Source organism: Doryrhamphus excisus, chromosome 2, assembly GCF_030265055.1.
Source record: "Doryrhamphus excisus isolate RoL2022-K1 chromosome 2, RoL_Dexc_1.0, whole genome shotgun sequence".
Classification (NCBI taxonomy): Eukaryota; Metazoa; Chordata; class Actinopteri; order Syngnathiformes; family Syngnathidae; genus Doryrhamphus; species Doryrhamphus excisus.
Window position 1 is genome coordinate 9,969,487 of NC_080467.1, and position 16,382 is coordinate 9,985,868.

The 16,382-nt window shown below is 42.9% G+C and overlaps 1 protein-coding gene across 6 annotated transcripts in view; it reads right to left on the bottom strand.

Annotated features, from left to right (window-relative positions):
* The window catches only part of lamc3 (laminin, gamma 3), a 103,041-nt gene extending 101,178 nt beyond the window's left edge, over positions 1–1,863 (bottom strand). For all 6 annotated transcript variants that reach the window (XR_009121534.1, XM_058064273.1, XM_058064275.1 and 3 more), the window contains exons 1-2: positions 1,828–1,863; positions 1,524–1,578 (exon numbers count right to left, since the gene is read on the bottom strand). The gene's annotated coding sequence lies outside the window, so the exon portion shown is untranslated. The remainder of the gene's footprint in view (positions 1–1,523; positions 1,579–1,827) is intronic.
* Between the last annotated feature and the right edge of the window lie 14,519 nt (positions 1,864–16,382).

The following is a 16,382-nucleotide window of genomic DNA, read 5'->3' on the forward strand; positions in this document are numbered from 1 at the left end:
TTGTAGTATAAGTATTTCTGTAGACATGGACAATACTTTGGAGTCTTTGGATGAACCAAGAGGAGGTCATGTAATCTCACTCTTGCACACATTCAGTCATCCCAGACTGTTTAATCCCAAATAACCCCCCGTGGCCTGTAGCAGGACATCTCCTCGGGATTCAAGAACACCCTGCGGCACTTTGTCCGACCTCTTCTCATCTCCCATCCTCCAATTCCCTCCACTTTCCCTTCAACAAATTATCCAGAGTGAAGCTGGCGCTCTTCCTCCACCGCTAGCCTGGAGCGGCGTAGATCCAATTTAACAAGCGAGCATTTGCATGGGGACCGCCTACAATATATCCTCTTGCACCGAGCCCTTCTTGAGACATTATTGATGAAGCCTTGGCAAAAGTTCAATGAGATTCCTCCGTCTCTGCCGCTCCCTGCCGTGTTGTCTTCATGCTCCTTCTCTGAGAGCAGCCTATCAAACACCGCATCAGGATCTCGCCACCGTTCCCTCCCCATTCACACGTACGCAGCCGGCTTTCTCGCCATCGCCACCTTTCACGCGGTTGGTTGCAGAAATGCGGCAGAGGGATCTCCCGCAGGCGCACCGCTTCCTACCCGTCACCATCTGCTGTTCTTGGTGACCCATCCAAGAGTTTCCTCCTCCACCTCCTGGCGCCACTCCACCGCCAGCTGCGTGTAGAGCCTGAGGCATCGAGACATAACGGGTGGCCACACTACTCAAATGACAAACCACTTGTATGTTCCAGAAAGGAGAACCAGTCGCTCCACATATGCGGCATAAGGATTTGGGGTTGCTGCTCCCAACAGCAGATGTTTTCAAATGAAGGGCCACTGTCATCTCGTCAATGGAACCACGGATTTCTGTTTAAATTGCCGCACAGCGCATAGGCTTCGCCAAGAACCTTCCTCCTGTGATGCTTTTGCGAAATGATTTCACTGATTTGTTGTCAAAGCTCAGTGGAAAGAAAGCCGCCTTTTGATAAGTGCACAATACTTTCAATCGAAGCTGCGGGTGAAGTGTTTCATCTCCTAGGATGTTGGACTTTTTTCCCAACGTGTCTTCACAGGGGTAGAAATAATAAATCCCTTGAGCTCTTAGGGCTTCAAAGTCTATTTGTGTGAATATCTTCCTTTCAGAAAGGGAGTATTGAGCCTCGCTATGTCAGAAATCTTGAGCTTTTTCTTTTAATGTTTATAAATACACAAACATATTGTTGAAAAACAGAATAGAAAAGCAATTATCAAACTCAAAAATCAAAAAACATCCAGGAACATGTAACCCGCCATCCTCTGTGCTGTGTTCTGGTGGTTAGTTATAAAAGAGGGAGTCTCCATGGTCTCTGACGTAGTTTATTCATCTGTATGAAACAATACATGAGCTGTGTGCTCCTCTATGAGTTCCCAGTTTCTCCTGGTCCACATTGGCAGCATGTGTGTCCGAGAGTCCAGCACATGGTTCAAACTTTAGCATTTTCTTCACAACATATACAGTTGGTGCAACAGTGATCATACCTGTATGAAACTAAATCCATGAGTTGTTCGCTCCTCAGCGAGTTCCCCGTTTCTCCTGGAATTAGAAGTTGAATACACTAAGTACGATGCTTAAGTCCAGACATGGAATAACAGGCCGCTAGCCGACCCGTGCTAACGGAGCTAGCTTCCACTTGCAGGGTATCGTTTCACAATACACATATTAGTGCAATAAACATTGTGGGGAACTCTCACCAAACAACAATATTACGTATAATAAAACACGGACACAGCTCAACAATCTTTCCACGCAACTTTCAAGGAGAGACCAAAGTACGTGTCTTACCTCGTCCACATCGGCAGCATGAAGGGACGAGAGAGCGCGCGCGTACCGTGACGCGATGACGTCACCGAGTTCGCATACACTGACGCAAACATACAAAACCTTTACATATCATAATATTTAGACACAAATATAACAGTAATGGTTTAAGTGATTTTGGTGAAATTAACAGTAATTTTAAAACAGTTATATAAACAGTCATAAAAACATACTTTTGCATACTTGAGCTGAGTTACTAGAGTCTCCATGCAGTACTGTAAGTCACCTCAAGACTGTACCAAGTCTCCTAATGCCGAGAAGTAAATAGTACTTGGGTAGATGGGTAGATGACTGAGGTTGTTATATGGTTTCATGCACATGGCCAAACCTTTTCAAGGAAGGGCCTGGTCCCCATGCCATTGGGGCCCTCTCATTCATACCTACGAATGCAGCACCGACACCTTTCATAGAACAACAGCAAACAGAGTGAGACCTCTTGTCAGTCATACAAATCAGGACTGCGAGCCAACCACGGCTCACCAAATCCACCTTTTAGATTGTATGTATATTATTAAAGTATTTAAGTACCGATTTAAAAACCAGTACCGTTTAGGCACCAGGATCAGATAATATGTAAACGATGCCCACCCGTGCAGGGAAGAGTGGGCTCAAGTGGACTCTCGATCCGACTATCCCATGAATATTGCAAGCAGCATCTCTTGCAACAGCCAAAGCACGCACGCTAAGGCTCATGTTCAGGGCTTGTCCACTTGTTTCTCCTGATTTACCTTTAACGGTCTGAGCCTCCATTACAGCACGGCGGGGCGAACGTTCCCTAATGGGCTCAGTGTTGGGATTCCATGTGTAATTGGAGCACAGCCTGCAGATCCAAAGGCTACCACAGACTCTTGTGTACAGGTTGTCGCCGGACAGTCTCCCGGTGAAGATAAGGCGCTTTCAAATATGATATCAAGACACGGCTTGGTCTTGTTTCTAGACTAATTGACATGATTTTTGAGGCTGTCGGACGTATCTCCCACTGATGTTTGGTGTTTTTCTATGCGGCGTTGCATCACACACACACACACACACACACACAGAGGCAGACAAGTGATGAATTATACAAGAGCGCAGCAGGGATGCTGTTGCATGCTCTTACTTCCAGACTGTATTGTCTGTTGCAATTCATTTTCCTGATATAGCCAATTATTTGTAATATTGCTGTAAACTGGAGGCTTGGAATAATACATGTCAACTGGAATGTATTTTGCTAAAACATGTCCTCGGGCTGCTCACGATTCCCTATCGTCCCGTGCTGCAATTTCTAATTTTCCTTGCGTTTCCTTTTGCGCGACTCATCATTGCTTTTTTTGTGCTGTTTTGTTTTTAAGTGTTGTTAAAAAAAAAAAAAAAAAATTGCAAGCTCAACCATCTTTGATGTAATTGTGCTGACTGTTTATTTCTCTCACGCCTAATTTGACTCGCCCCCCTTCTCCCATTTTAGCCCATCCAATCACGGACAGGCAGGCCGATACGCAGAAAGCATCCGTCGGTTATGGAGTCATAAATCAAGACGTGTTTCCCGCGCTCTCATTGATGACACGCTGAACGGGAGCTTGTATGCGATGCATCATGGGTGACAAAACCAGCAAATCGATTTATGTCAGCGTCTTAAAACATGCGAGGAAGGATCTAATTTATTTCCGTGGATGCTTGACGTGCGTCAGAACGGTGGTTGTGCAGACGCTTTATTTCAAACGTATTGACTCCGTCTGTTCAAGATGAATTTTCTGATGATGGGACATCACACGGTGATTCATATTTATTATATTGGCTTCCTTTTTCCATTTATGTTTGTCATTAATGACAATTAGATGCTAACTCATAATTATTAATGAGAATTCCATCCACAGTCGAATCCCATGTGTGCACCCGTGTCATTCCACACAGTGAATAAAAGTCATAGCAGGCAGGGGAATGCACAAATGACGGCAATTCCATGGACAATATAGTCCATGTATGATATTGGAGCTGAGATGTTGCTGTGTGTCCTTCACAGGTCATATTCTGCTGTGGAGGTGAGGGATGCCTTCATGTTTCCTCAAGTAGGCATCTACCTGGATACAGTAGGTATCCGCGGTCTGGAAATAGAGCTTTCTTGGACTGAGTAACAATGTGTAGCAAACATTTGGAATATTTTGGGGTGGAAAATGCGCCCTTTAAAGGCCTTTTTCCAAGACTTCATTGCGGCAAGCGTCAGGAGGAAGCGTCACCTCCGTGCATATGTTTTACTCTTTCTTTGGCTTTTTGGCAACACTAATTCAAATGGCCACCCACATAGCAGCCTCTCAGGGATTACATCACATGCAGCAGAATGCCCCCAAGCCACTCCATTTAATGGCTTAATGAAAAACAATAACAAATAGAGGATATTTTCAGCCATTTTTTACATGTGGAAACAGAATGTGTCCTGGGAAAACAGGACATTTGGTCACCCATTTCTTACTTTACAATAAGGTATACAAAATACAGTATTTAAGAGGTACCAATGACTGAGGCACATACATTTTGAGTCGTTAGTGAGGAACTAATGACTAACTTATACAGAGATGTTTGTGCCACATCGAAATGTGCAACTTTCAAAGTTTGTACAGTTACTGCTGATAGTGGAACATTATTTTAGTTGAGGACTGGTCATTCTGGGCCTACTTCTGTGCAGACAGGCAAAGGCACTAAAAACGGAAGTAGGTCTGCGCACTCAACAGTTGTTTTGTTATTCACTATAGCAGATGGACGCCCATCATGGCGACCACCCCCTTCCGGATCAAGAAAATAGTCTGGGTCCTCCTGCAGCCCGTCCACGTCAGCCTTGGCAAAGCTGTGCTCCCATTGATAAAGTTGATAAAGGAATGCTTGGGCATGCACCTGACAGATTAGACCTCAAATCCTCACCCAGCCCTCGCCCTCACTCAGCAGGGAGGCGCAGCAGCCAGACAGCAAACATGAGTCTCCTGACAATCAGCAACTGAAGGGTGTGTGTGGGGGGGGGAGTCACGGCCGTAGATTTGTTTGTCTGCTTTGTAATGCGTCTTTTAGATGAGCGTTTTACAGGAGATTTGGGAGTTGTGAGCTGAAAAAATGGATTTGTTAGAGGCGCTATTGATCGGACACAAACGAGTGGCGGTTGACATTTGGAGAGAAGGACTCGGAATTCCAATTTCAGACCAACTTCACTTCCAATCAGACGGGCACTGTGAGGAGGTGGGAGAAAATATTTACTTTACCACTTTGCAGTGCTCGTGATGCAGATACAATGCTTGTTCAAGCGTCACAGGGCCTGGCGCAATTATAATGAACCCGTGAGACACAACTTGGAAAACCAATTAATGGGCATCAATGGAATTGGAAAGGCGCACAATTGATGGGCTTGTCAATCACGCTGTCTGTTTGAAGACACACTTAGTTTATCCTGGAGTCCAAACTACTTAGACTGCAGTTACTTGGAGTGCAGCTGTGATGTGGCGGACAAGGATGGCTACACAAGACCGTGTGACTGATGCTAAATAGCTCATTTCCACCATAAACTTTATTAGTTACCATGAAGTTGCATTGATGTCTCTGAGATCCTTGTGGTTCAACCAGGCCTGTGTTCCATCGTGGGATCAAACCGGAGCCCACAAAGCAAAAGTTTAGAGCGCCAGTCATGGAGCTAAAATGCCAGGATTGTCAACTTGCTGTCCAGCTCGACTCTTTAGGGAATTTTGCCCATCAGCTACAATCCTTATGTGAGACATGAACACACATCTGCTGTGCATTATAAAGATATACAAACAGCTAAAAAGAGGCAGCTTATTCATGTACCAAAATGGGGACACACCTATTTTGCCTAAAATGTCTGCTAGTCAAACACCTCCAAAAACCAAACAAACAAGGTTTGATGGTTTTCTATCCATGCTGTGAGGTCAAATGTACTTACAGTACTTTACTGTATTTGTTATTTGTTGTAATTGTTAGCATTCCCGGGTGCATTGATTGCACATCGCAGCATAAAAAGAAACGTTTCCAAATTCAAAAACAAAAACACACCTTTCGCTAAAGTGAAGTTAGTTGCTAGCGGTGTGGTGTAGCGATATGTTACTACTCCAGTAAAGTAGTTACTTCATATCTACAAAAATGTAGATATGAACAAGGGACAACTCTAAGTCCAATGAGCACTGCGGCTGTAGGCAACCTCCTAAGGTTGTCTTTCCTTGCGCCAACAAGATGGTTGGCATCCAGAAGTTCTATCCAGCTCTGCATGCACTTGAAAATGTTGCGACTGTAGATCTTGGTGTGAAAAATCATGTGTGTAGCCTTACTGATGCCGGCTTGTAGCTCAATAGCTGCCACTCTCAGCTCTCATTCTGCTTCAAACCTGGGCAGAACACGGGTGTGGCTGGACCATAAGGCGCACAGCAATCTAGCTCACCGTGAAGGGGGCGCAATTGAGCTGGCAGGTGCTTGTCACTGCCGTCTTTCTGCTTCGAGTTATGAACCTAAGAGAAGAGCTTAGAATAACTGAGACCACAATGGGTTTCAGTTTGAATGAATACTTCCAAGAACAGAAGGCAAGGCAAGTGTCTGTGGAGATGGAGAGGCCGGGTCACACTGGGACCGCTGGGTCGGATTAAACTCTCTTTTTGTGTCTTCATCTGTAATCATTAAGGGTGTGAAAGCAGCGTATTAAAGAACGTTTGAGGGCGGCCCTGCTGTCCGCACAAATCTCCTCCACATGCGATCTCATCATCCCTAGAGTCCATTTAGGACCCTTTAAAGCGCTTCCATGTGGCAAATATGCAAGATTTTTCACCAGATATTATTCATACGCTAGGTGAGGGTCACCTCTGTGTGCACACATTGGAAAGCCAAGACACAAAGTGTTCTTTGACATATACAAAATACTGTATTGGAATGCAAATTGGAGGTGATTGGAATTCATTACTTTTAGCATTTAAAGTGACAGTAAGGGAAATCCATGACAAGCTTTTATATGCAGAGAACAAATGTCTTTGTGAAATGGTAAATATAGATTAGGAATAAAATAGGGATGCATGATAATTATCCGGACCATTATGACATCATTCCGATAAATCTAAGCGGCAATTGAATACAATGCTCCAATGAGGCGAGATTACCCAAATGAAGATGAAGTTCTGGTGTTGGGTGTGTGATCCAAGAATCCAAGATGGCTGAATGAACAAGCAAGGCTCCATGATCCAAACTCTTAAGATCATTTGACCCAACAGTCCTACTGTGGAACTTAACACTTCATAGCTCTCACGCAGAAGCTAACATTTCTCCCAAAACGTTTGCCGCACACATCAAAGCTACTTCATTTCCCATATAAATAGTCAGTAGCACCGAAATGCAAACGTCCTTCTCAATTGCTTTGGCTCATTTCCTGAAACAGATGGGACTTTTGTAACACTCTTGCATGGTTCTTTCAGCAAAATAACTTGGATGGTTCAGCACAACAAGATGGTTCACATGTGAAAGCTCATATCTCTCCCAAAACACTTCACTCATGGGGCAAAAGTACATTTCTTTCCCGTCATAAATTGTCAGCGCCCCCCAAATCAAAATGTTTGCATGTTTTGTCACTGAGACAGAGGACCATTGAAATATCCCTTGCGCCCACCACCTTTTTCCTCTTGTCTATGGAACAGAACACCAAGGAAGCCTGTTTCTGCCACTGAGTCATAATTATGAGAACAAAGAAATTTAAATTAGGAGCTAAAACATTGAAATTACGAGATAAAAAGTCAAATCTATGAAGCGCACGTGTCCAACTTTGTTGCCAACTTGGGGATTGTTTTTGCTAGTTTTGGCAACATTCCAACCCCTCTCAAGAAATCTAGCAACTTTTTCTGCACTTGTTTTTTGGAGGCATTTGGGGACTCAAAAGTGAAAGCACAGCCTGATAAAAGAGGTGGCATGTTTATACTTTATCGTTCGTCTATTGCTACTCTTTATTCATAAAATGAAGTTTTAAATTAGCTTACAATTCTTTGTGGAAATGAAAAAAAGTGGAAAAAAAAGTAATTGATAAGCCTCTTGTATTGCTACGTTGTCAGTTGCTATTACATATACTCACCACAAGAGCGTGCTACTCAAGAAGCACACCAAGTCATGTTGCCAGGTTAAACACAGAATCATCTGTTATTCGCTGTTCAATTGTGCTCATTTAAAAAAAAAAAAAAAAAGTCATTTTTTTTGGAGGAAATTATGGGCAGTTTGAAATGAACAAACATTTTTAGTAAAAATAAATAAGGTGTTTTTACTCCCTTTTTCATCACTCCTATCAGATTAAATTAGACCATGGGGTCATCTAGCGACTTCAGCATCTTCCCGATCACACTGTGAACACGCACAGTTTGTGTCTCATAATTGTCATTTTTTATCTCATAATTTGGAATTTTTATCTCGTGATTTTGACTCTCATTCCCTGCAAGAGTCAACATGGTGAATCATAAATTAGATAATGTAGGTGAACAATATATTTGTCGTAAACCGAATTTTTGGAAACTGAGGAGTTCAAAAAAAAGTTCTAGGTGAGTCTGAGCTTTTCTTACTGTCACCCACATGCATGCCTGAAAAGTCATTTTCTTGTAAAAAAAAAAGAAAAAAAGTTGGTGTCTTACATTGTGGGTCAGTATGTTGGCGTAATTAGTTTCCAAACTTTGTAAAAGCAACAACAACTCTATCTTTAATGCGTGGAAATGTCATCAATAGCCTAGCTTGTCTTTTCTTAATGTCACTTGTCTGAGGCGGCCAGGGCCTTGGAGCTCCACTGCCTCAGGCTTTATTTGTCTGGTCCCTTACATCTGTTGAAATAGAAAAAGCATATTTTAGCACGGTCATGGCTAATGTATGACAAAAAATTCCAAGACTTGGACCTGGACCCGGCCAAAGCCGTAGCTTGTGTGCCGTAGCCATTAAGCAAGCGGAATAATGCAAGACCCTGGCGACTCTTGTCCATATGCGCATGTTTTTGAATCTGCCAGCGAAAGCGGGCAAAGAAAACGGGAGAAATGTCTTTGAAAGACGGTCTCAGAGGAATGTGATGTCACCTGTTAAGTTTATATGAACAGCTGTCCCCGTGCGACCTCCGGGACAGCAACAGCCAGCAGGCTTTGTTGTAAACATCCGTAATATATACAGCCAGTAAAACACAGGTGAGGGATAAAGCGCTGATTTACAGCTCGCGCACATCCGGCTGTTGCATGCATTGATCTGTTTTCCCCCCACAGCCGCGTGATTGATTTCAATCGCAGTGATGCTTCCGCCTCCCAAGCCCTCCTCTGGACGTCCCGATGGATTTGGCCCGTCGTTACACCCTGACTTGCTGTGGACAGGGGCAATTACATTTTCCATGATTAAGTCACAAAATAATCCCAGTTACATTTTACATCAAGGGTTCCGTATTATTTTCAGTATTATGTATATATGGTGGATGAGTAGTTAGCGATTATGCCACACAGCTAGGAGACCTGAGTTCGATTCCGCCCTCGGCCACTCTCTGTAGAGTTTGTATGTTCTCCTCGTGCATGCGTGGGTTTTCTCCGGGTACTCCGGTTTCCTCCCACATTCCAAAAACATGCTAGGTTAATTGGCCACTCCAAATTGTCCATAGGTATGAATGTGAGTGTGAATGGTTGTTTGTCTATATGTGCCCTGTGATTGGCTGGCCACCAGTCCGGAGTGTACCCCGCCTCTTGCCCCAAGACAGCTGGGATAGGCTCCAGCACCCCCGCAACCCTCGGGAGGATAAGCGGTAGAAAATGAATGAATGTATTTTTTGATTTTAATAAAATTTATATTTGTTTGTGTTTTTTATCTTAAATTTTTTTCTAATAATATTATATTATTGACATATTTCAACTTCCCATAATATACGTTTTTCAACAAGCTAATTTCTGAATATTTTTCTCATAATATTACAATTTCAACTTCTGCATAATATTACTTTATTCTCATATTATTATTTTTGCATCCCGCCTCTCGCCCGAAAGCAGCTGGGATAGGCTCCAGCACCCCCTTGTGAGGATCAGCAGGAGAAAATAAAAGAATGAATGAATGTATGTGGACACCCTTACCTTAAATCCATGAGGTAAACATGCTACATTTTATAAATCATCCATTCTCATCCATCTCATTATGTTCAAACAATCATTGTCTGGAAAAAAAATTAAGTGATAAAAGCCATTTTCCTGCCGCTGTTTTCCTTTTTCTCTGAGCCTGTATTTGACAGGTTAAATGGATGTTTCATGTTTTAGCCTCATAAATGAGACATGACGCCCACAGCTACTTCCATTGAAAAGTCCATTATAGATAATATACCTCGTAGCCAAGCACATTTAATTTTTCCCCGCCAGCATTTGCTGTTTTATCAGCTGTGTAATTCTCACTTTTCCACCAACGCCAAGCAAACACGTGGAATCCTGTCACGTCCGCATCCTGTTTTGGCCATCCAGTTTTGTTTTGTTGATTTCATTGTTTTCATTGTTAAACTGAGTGGCTTCATAGGAGGCGGCCATGTGTCGTTGAAAAGTCACAAAAATTCCAGCCACCACTCAGTCCCGCCTACAGGAAGCGTGTTTACAGCAACACGTACAAGTCTTCGTTATCTAACTTTCTCTTATTATGCAGGTCTCACAGCAAGGAGATCCGAGTTCAATTCCCCCCCTGGCCATCTCTGTGTGGAGTTTGCATGTTCTCCCCGTGCATGCGTGGGTTTTCTCCGGGTACTCCGGTTTCCTCCCACATTCCAAAAACATGCTAGGTTAATTAGCCACTCCAAATTAGGTATGAATGTGAGTGTGAATGGTTGTTTGTCTATATGTGCCCTGTGATTGGCTGGCCACCAGTCCAGGGTGTACCCCGCCTCTCGCCCGAAGACCGCTGGGATAGGCTCCAGCACTCCCGCAACTCTTGTGAAGATAAGCGGTAGAAAATGAATGAATGAATGAATGAATATATAATGTCTACTATATTTAGTAATATGAGTGTGAAGGTGACTATAGGGGTGCTGTTTCTTGTCCAGAGGGCTCTAATAGTGCTACAAACAGCATCTGGAAGGTCGACCAGGTTTTCTATGCTCTAAATACAAAAGTACTCTATTAATAAATAAGGAATCCTACCTTTCCAATCCAATTTCCGTGTAATTCATGTCTTTGCTGGATGGTAAAAAGCTAGGCCTATTTGCTGATGTGGAAGTGGTTAGATGGATTGTGTGAGTCTGCTGGGGTCTTGTTGGATGAATTTGAAAGAAACGTCAGAGGTGAAATTGGTGCAATGCTTTGGCTAAGCTAGTGGTGGCATTGTGTTCCAAGATGCGAGCCTTTTGTTTGCGCCGAGGCAATCTTGCATCACGTCTATTTTGTGGTTGCGTGTATGAGCTCCACTTGGGTACCGTGCGGTTCCACCTCCACCTGAGTCGCTGTGCTTTGGTTTCCAGCTTCACCACTTGCGCTGTAAATAACATTTCTTCAGCCCGCAGGTCCACGTCGTGGCAGGGTTTCCTGCTTTTTGCTCGATAATTCAAGGTTCTTTTGTTTTTTCTCTTTTAGCCTTTCTTATTGATTCAGCTGGCTTGGAACCTCGGCAGAGTTGGTTTCAGTGAAGTATTACTCGCTAGGAGAAAGGTTTTTAGTCGAGCTAGCACAGTGCAGGAGAAAGTGGCCTCAGGCTACTAATCATTTACATTCCAAGGTCGGGGTCATGGATTGGAGCGGGAAGAAATCTCGTTCAGATTAAGGGTGTAAATGCTGAAGGATAATGAGTGCAAAACATTCGTCTTAAAGCTGCTCCTTGCTCTGGCTTTTTCCCCAAATGGGTTTGGAGGTTTTCCTTGCCTGGATGAGGGTTCAGATTAGGGAATGTCGCCGATTGTTGCCATCTTGTCAAGACCTTTGAGGCTATTTTGGGATTAAGGGCGATGTAAATAAACTTGACATGACTTGAGGGCGTTGGTGTTCGAATGAGCTTTATATTTATATGAGTATTATATTGCGGTAGGACTTTGAGGCGTGCTTTATGGCCAGTGTTTTCCTGTCTTTTCATTCATTCAGTTGGCTTGAGGCAGTTTTGGTTATGGTGTTTATGGTTATTTTATGTGAACATGCATAGAAATGACAATGGAATACGTCATACGTATAGTACAATTTGCATTTCCACATGAACAAAAGGAGTAGGCAGAAGCAAAACATAATGCAAAGGTAACTATAGGGGTGTTATTTCATGTTTAGAGGGCTCTAATAGTGTTAATTCACATGGTTGTAAACAGGTTTTCTAACTATGAAAATATTGCATTTATAATGAAGCAATCCTATTTTGCGGAAATTCACTTATCACAGTCTGGTCGGAAATGAGAGGATTACTGGATTAGTCGTAACACAAGCATGTTGTGTACTTTATGGCATAAATTAAGCATTTTCAGCAATAAAAATAAAAATTCAGAAGACACATTGAAAATGTTGTGATAATGAATGTATGAAGTATTCTGGCTACTAGGTGTCAGTAATGTTACTGTAATGTTCATCAGACACACAAGCACCAGACTTGATCGCTGGATTGAATAATGTCACAGGCACAAAAACCCACGGCAAGCTAAAACTCAATTCTGCCCCCCCCCCCCAAGTCATTTTCTGCCCCGGCCAGTCAACTCTCCAAGTGACCACATTTATAGCAACACACATGAACACAAGTCACACAAGTCTGAGTGTCAAGTTAACTATAGGGGTGTTATTTCATGGTTAGAGGGCTCTAATAATGTTCATTCATTCATTTTCTACCGCTTTTGCCTCACAAGGGTCGCGGGGGTGCTGGAACCTATCCCAGCTGTCTTTGGGTGAGAGGCGGGGTACACCGACTAGACCGCCGTGCCGCCCTCTAATAATGTTAAAAACTATATTTAAAAGGTCGTAAGCGTATTTTTTTATGCCCTGACTACCAAACTATTCCGTTTATGAATAAGAACACTTAGTTTTTTGGAAATTCATTTATCAGGGATGAGTCTGTAAAGAATTTATCCGTGATAAATGAGGGCATTACTGTAGTTCATTGTGTATTTTCCTTTTCATGTTGGTGTCAGATTACAGAAAGTCGCACGTCTAATTTTAGAAACCGTCATTTTCAGGCTTAAAGGTGATGCAAGACATTTTTCTTTTTCTTTTTTTTTAAAAGGTCAATACATGAACACAATGACCGCCTCCTCTGCTGTCTGCTCGGTGGGGGGGGGGGACTTGCTGCTCTTCCACTTCCCTCTCGCTGGCACTTTTCGACGCTGACCTCGATCCACATGACGCCGTGTGACGGCGTGATGGAATAAATCCTAAATGTCTTCTCTGCGCAGGTGCCATGATGCTTCTGGCTTTGAGATCCCCCCCCCTCCCCCACATCCTCATCATCGATGGCCCACAGCGGTGAAACGTACGCATGAGAAAACAGATGACGAGTCCTGACGGGGGATTGTCTGCTTTCAGCGTCACATTGTCAGCTAGTGTGAGATATGTCTGCACACTTTTCCTCCACGCAGGTGAATGGCTTGTAATCATGTGATGGGATTCTATCCTCCTCATTGCCTTTGCGTGTCATCAACAGAGCACTTGATGTTACACGAATGCATGCAAGAAAATGACTCCGTAATAAAGAAGATTTGTCATCCAATTACAGAGGAAAGGGCGCTTGTCAAGCCCCTTATTTGTTTCCCTGTAATGGGAACAGAAATGATCTGTACCAGTGTCAATCTGTGGCCATTAAGAATCTATCTTGTCACATGGAAACTTTCAGAAAGAAATACATAATTAGTACTAATTACTGATTTTCTCTTTCAATGTTTGTTTTTAACGAATTAGTCACCAATTATGATTTGTAAACACTCTTTCTCAGCTTCTAATTTACTTGTAATTATTGTTATTTAACCGACTAATTGCCCCCACCGTGGAACCACAGACGTCACGAGAACAGTCGCAACAATGCCACAGTCATTGTCCTTGCTGATTACTACTGTCCTGCATCGGTGGTCACTTAAGGACTTTACCTGAGCGATGCAGCAACTTTCCGACACCCAAAATACGCCGCCATTATCCTCAAAGCAGGCTGACGCTCCATTAAGGAAATAAAGGTCAGCTCCACGGGTCAGGATGTCACCAGTGGGTTCAAAACAAACATTTGTCAAGATTGAATTATTGAAATTATTTTTTGCGTTTTCTCTACATCTGAGCGTTTAATTTTGTGCAATCATTACAACGGAACACGGGACCGAAATCCGAGACCTGACGGAAGCTGAAGTAAAAATCACAACATTTGCACATTTCCTGATCAAATACAGGGCAGGATCCGAAGACGACGTCTCTTCTCAGCCCTGCGGACCGTTTGAGTCCACTCGGTAAGTCGGGGAGTCGGATCCTGGTGCCTGACAGCATGTGGCCAATAGCCATTCCTATATACACACCCCTATATACACCTGACAGGAGTATTGTTCCTAATCTGACAATAAAATACACAAATGTCATCAGTGACGGAGATGCAGTACTGCAGTAGTATTGGTGTAGTATTGGTATAAGGTGCCTGTCATTGCCATCCTTCCATAGGGAGGCGTTGTTATCATGTCTGTCTGTTTGTTCATCACGTTCTCCATCCAGGTTCCACGACTAGATCCCAGCTGGCCCCCAAAAAACAAAAAAAAATATTTCAAATTCTGTTTTATGTGAGGTTGGATCCCGGTGGCTTTGAAGAGCTACTGCAGCTGTCGTCAAAAATTCTTACTGCTACCAACTTGAACTTTTCACCAATTTTCCTGGTCAGTTGCTGGGACCGGCGTCTATAAATCTGGTCCACTTTTTCCTGTTGTTTTACGTCCGTGACCCTTTCCAGTCAGCCAGGTTTGTTCTTTCTTTTTGTTTAGTTTTTTTCCCAGCACCACAGGCTCCCCTACCTACAGCATGTCGCTCAATACCGTGACATTTATGAGTGGAAATGGGAAATACCAACACGACCGAGTCATTTTTCTCTTCAGTGTGACTTTAATTGTTGCTAGGCGGATTATCCAATTTCTGCGAGTACCCGACCATAAAGTAGCCAAGCAGGAATGTAATAGAAGGTACTTTTACACATAAACTACTTGTCCATCCACAGTAATGTTGAGGGGGGGTGAGGTCAAGCCAAGGTTATCAACATTTGTCCAACATATTGATCAAAATGTGCCGCCGGGAAATGAGAGGTCAGCAGGTGAAGAGCTAAATCAAAGTCAAACACGAACGGCGAGCATCCAAGGCGGCGCTTCGCCCGTATGAATGACGTGAAAAGTTGAGAAGCGACACGTGAGGGAGTTAAGTTGAAGGCCGTGGGGCACGGCTGCATCATGGCGTGCGGCTCCAGTACCTCTCAAGTGTGAGCTGGAGGTCAAAGCAAACACAAACCAGCACTAAAGGACTTTTTCTTCTCTTTACGATACATTATGCATGCTTTTTAATGAGGCCAGGTGATTCATTGTAGCTCCTTTTTCTTTTTACTTATGTGTGGCCATGACTTTTATCCTTTCCCTCGCCCAACCGGAAAGCCCATTACTAATTCAGGTACGGTGAAGCCTTGTGGCGTGTGCTATTGATCACGGGATATGAGCTCCAAACGCCTGTGCAGCATCACATCACAGTCCATGTTGTCCAGCCAGGGGTGGACATTACTACAGTACTACAAGTACTACATGTACTACATGTAGCAATGGCCACCTCTGGCACAGCCAGGAAACAGGAATTACTGACAACAGGGGTGTCCAAAGTGCGGCTCGGGGGGCTATTTGTGGCTCGGAGGTTTTTGGTCCCTGGCACATCCTAAAAAATGTAAACAAAAGCTATTCTAAAATTTAACAAAGATAAATAAAAAAAGACAAAAGCAAATATATGGAAAAGGGTTATTATGAAAAAAAATAATAATATGACAATAAAGTAATATTATGCAGAAGTTGAAACTGTAATATTATGAGAAAAAATTCGGAAATTAGCTTGTTGAAAAACATATATTATGGGAAGTTGAAATATGTCAATATTATAATATTAGAAAAAAAATTAAAGATAAAAAAACACAGCAACAAAAAAAATAGAGAATAAAGTCAGATTTTTACAAAAAAAATCTAAATTTTACTATAATAAAAAAATACATTCATTCATTTTCATTCATTTTCTACCGCTTATCCTCCCGAGGGTCGCGGGGGTGCTGGAGCCTATCCCAGCTGTCTTCGGGCAAGAGGCGGGGTACACCCTGGACTGGTGGCCAGCCAATCACAGGGCACATATAGTCACGGTTAATAATAAATAAGTTGTAGTTTTTTTTTCAAGTTAGCTTGGGGAAAAGTTACATTAGATATAATACAGTATATGCTCTAATTAGAGGTGAATGCTACTCGCTATCATGTAGTATATGAGATTTCCATACACTTTTTAAAGTATTTGTATAACATGCGAGTCATAATTGACATGCTTTATTTCCGCATGTTCTGTTTTTCAGAGCTTCAGACTAAAGGTTCTGAAATGGAACTCAGC